The 4,139-nt window shown below is 43.4% G+C and overlaps 1 pseudogene; it reads right to left on the bottom strand.

Annotated features, from left to right (window-relative positions):
• Positions 1-335: 335 nt before the first annotated feature.
• Positions 336-413, bottom strand: LOC138288644 (small nucleolar RNA SNORA17; annotated as a pseudogene).
• Between the last annotated feature and the right edge of the window lie 3,726 nt (positions 414-4,139).

Below are 4,139 nucleotides of genomic sequence, written 5' to 3'. Positions count from 1 at the left end.
AATGATGAGCAGCACATATGTTGCACTGATGTCATTTCATTGAAAACAAAAGTGAAATGAGCCGATTGGCTCATTTCACTTCCCCTGCCTCAGTGCTCAGGGGGCTATCTCAGCTTCGAGTACCCAGGCAGACGGGAGAGCTATCAGTGGAAAGGGGCTAGCCCCCCCCTCTCTAATTTTACCCCAGTGGAACCCTGCTTGGAGAACACCACAGGCAATGGCACCGACATGGCTCTCTAGGGGGCAGAAAACCCACTAGACACTAGGGATTTTTTAAAAATAAAAGTGGCATTAGGTCTGCCCACCATGGACACGGCCATGCCCCACCACATATAAATGGGTACCAAAGTCTTTCTGCCACCCTCTGGGGCAGATGGGGCAGTAGCCCCAATCTGTTCCCCCGGGGGGGCAGTAAGTTCACTAGGCACCAAGGATGCCCCCACTCCTCCCAAACACAAATGGGCACAGTCTGTCTGCCGCCACTGGGAGGCAGATGAGGGTTATTACCCCCGATCAGCCCCTGGGGGGGCAGAAAGCCCACTAGAAACTGGGGACTATCTTTTTCTTTATGTAGGGGTGGAAGCAGCCCAAAATGGGCATGCTGAGGCCCCAACCCCTAAAAAATGGACACAGTCTTTCACCACCCCCCGCCCCCCGGAGCAGAGGGTGGTTATTGCAACCAATTTCCCCCCCAGTGGAACCAGAAAGTCCACTAGGCACCAAGGATATTTTTATGGGCATGTCAGGGAGTAGCCCCATAAGAAAGGGTCACTCTCCTTTTTTGGGTGCATATTTTGGATGTTTCTGCCCCCCTTGGGGATAGATCAGTGATATTTTATTCTCATCTGCCCCAAAGGGGGGCAAAAAAACACCAAATCCCAGGAAAAATCTCTATTTGTGAGATCTGGAGTTCCACTGACATTCTGCTTGTACTGGAATCTGGCTGGCTGTGTTGGTACTGGCATTCTGCTGGTGGTGTGTGTGAACTTGCGCGTTGGCTGATTGTGTGGCTTGCATGGATCCTGTAGTGTTTTCCTACCGAGAATCCCCTACAAACCTCAAATTTGGCTAAAAAGTTCAATTTTCCTCACATTTCTGTGTGGGAAAGTTGTAAGATCTCCATGCCAGCACAAATGTCCTATGTGTAGATTGCCCATTTGGAACCACTTTGGTTCCCCCTCAGTTTTTCACTTTATTCGTTTTTAGTCTGACTCTGCTTTGGGCACCCACACAAGTGAGGCATCATTTTCTCAGGAGACCAAGGGAAACACTTGGTGGTAGGAAATTTGTGCCAGCACAGTGATCCTTCAACTTTTTCACACAGAAATGTGTGAAAAGTGTGATGTTTTAGCTACATTTGAAGCTACAGTAAACAAAAGTTGGAGGATCAAAGTAAGCCACATCTCCCTGGACTCCTCCAGGCATCTAGGTTTCAGAAATGTTTAGTTTGGTAGGTTTTCATAGATGGCTGCAAAACCTAGGCCCGAAAAATGCAGATGGCCACCTATCTATACCAAAACAACTGGTTTTGACATGGGGGGGGTGCTGCGTTTTTGGTCCCAGGCTCAGGAGTTTAAAAAAAAAATACAGGTTTGCCAGGTTTTCATGGGTGCTGGCTGAGCTACAGCCAAATATCCACAGCTAGGCACTTTGCAAAAAACGCATCAATTTTCAGTCGAAAAATGTGATGTGTCCACATTTTGGGGCATTTCCTATTGTAAATACGCAAGTGAGGTTCCATTTTTATTGGGAGACTTGGGGGAATGATAGGTCGAAGGAGATTTTGGCTCCCCTTAGATTTTAAAACTTTGCATCACCGAAATGTGAGAAAAGTGTGTTTTTAGACACATTTTGAAGTTTGCAAAGGATTCTGGGTGACAGATCCCGGAGGTCTTTGTCCTTAACATCAACAGTGAGGAACTTGAGCTTTTATGGGGGAAAAGCATCGTAGTCATGCAGTCTGACAATGGTGGCTTGACTCTCGACATCAACCTGGCCAGAAGAGGGGAACACCCCAACCAATGTGGTCAAATTTGCCACTCTCTGCTGTGGCCACATCCTGGGAAGTGTGGTACATATTTTTCTCCCGGAATGTGCAGTTCCTCAAAAATCAAAATGGATAAATTATCTTCTTGGAGTGCTGGTCTGGCTAACCCAACCCAGAAGTGTGGCTAACATTTCGCTACTTTCCCTTTCCATTCCGCTCTCATAATCTAACTACGGGGACTCCTATCTGGCTGAGGATCAAGGAAGTGGGGGCTAGACTAGGTAATGTGAAATCTGTGCTTCTACCTTTGAAGTCCAGTTTATCTCCCCAGCCCCCTTGCTGTCCTGGCTTTTCCAGGACACAACTTTCTTCCCACTAAATGGCCGTGTTGTCAGCCCCAGATCTCTTCACATTCACTCGGGGAGCAGCTTGACTCAGGCTGTAAAAATGCTGACCAATCAGAAGAGGTTGCTATAGAGCAGCAGTAGGAAACTTCAGGATATTACGTTCTACAACTACTTTCCTGTAATAGTTATAATAAATTGGACCTTGGCAAGGTGTTAGACTTATTGTAACTATTATTTTGATACTTTTAATCATGTTGCTAGCTAACTCCAATCAAAAGATAGACGTTATTAAAGTTTAGTAAAGCCTTCCCATGTTAGTCTATGGGGCTAGCAGCATTACAGTGGGAAAACAAACTTTGCCATTTTTTTCCACCAGGTCATATAAAATATAATTTATATTGTCCCTGCTTTTTATAACAAGGCACACTTTGGGGCACTTAGGACAGACTTAGGGGTAAGTTATATCTAATAATAAGGTCGTTTTCGACTTTGAAAGTACTTTGAATTCCAAAGTAGAACTTGGATATTGTTTTATTTTAAAACCAACCTGCAAGGCAAGTCTGGCTTTAAAATAGAACTGGACACCCTGGCTGTGCACACTTAGGTGCATTAAGTCCACTGGGGTCTCTAACCCCCCGCCCCTTATATTATAGACTAGGGATTTACTATAGGGTGTCTTGACCAATCAAAATTATACCAAACACCATTCACCTTTAGGGACAGAGCACTGGCCCTGAGCCTGATTAGCAGAGCATGGGTCACTTTCAGAGTCAATAACCACCAGTATCAATCACAATTATAGGGGTGATCAGGGCAAAACGGATGACTTTCCTACACACTTGCATTGGATTGCATTCTGATGCTGTCTGTTTTTTTAAGGTTCCTTTAAATCTTACTGGGGTAACTTAATTATTCAAGAAGTCGAAATCAAGGCAACAATATATGTTGCACTGATATAAAATGATTCCAGAACAAAATAATCCTGCGTGTAAGAAATATTCTCCTCCATGCCTTGCCTAGTCTGTTCCGAGCTTCCAAATATCGTCTGCTTCCTTCAACCACTCTGTGAAGTTGCCATAATAAAGGACAACGTAAAAATATTAGTGGAAAAAACATCTAGGAAGGGCTGTTTCTGAAGAAAAGGTGCATCTTACTTTTTTCTGAAGCATATCTTCTGCACCGTTCTTACCCCACTGAGATGTTTTTCTCCCTCAAATCTCTCAGAATTGGCGATAACGTTCTCAAAGTCTAAAACGTTTATTTCAACCTACTGTGCTCGCAATTATTCCTTTAAAACGTAACCGAATTTTAGGTGTATATGCCTCATCCTTTCATCTGTGGAATTTTGCGCATTTAATTAAACAATTAACAGTGATGAATTGTTTGACTGTTGGAAAAGGTGATCCTTGTCTACGGTCCATCCTCTCTTTATCTGTATATAGAAATGTTCAATGTGGGATACTTATGGGGTCATTTTACTTTCACCCTAAAAGGAATGTGTCCTTTCTTGCAGCGATATTTTTCGCAGACATTGACGTTTTAAAAAGTATGTTCATTATCGTGTGTTTACATCTATTGTGCAATATTGGCCATTAGTAATATATAATTTCTTAATCAGATTTTTAATGTATTTTGCATCACTTCAACATAACAACACAGTATGAAAATAACTCTTGATCTGAGCTTCACATGTATAAACGTGTGCACCTATATCCATACGTGCATTATTGTGTGACCTTTGTGTGCTTGTTCAACCCTCTGCTTACTGCAGCTCTGTGCCAGCCTTTAACTTTACACTCATGTAT

The sequence above is a fragment of the Pleurodeles waltl genome, chromosome 4_1 (assembly GCF_031143425.1).
Source record: "Pleurodeles waltl isolate 20211129_DDA chromosome 4_1, aPleWal1.hap1.20221129, whole genome shotgun sequence".
Classification (NCBI taxonomy): Eukaryota; Metazoa; Chordata; class Amphibia; order Caudata; family Salamandridae; genus Pleurodeles; species Pleurodeles waltl.
The sequence above is the reverse complement of the archived record's forward strand: the minus strand, read 5'-3'. Positions and strand labels throughout refer to the sequence as shown.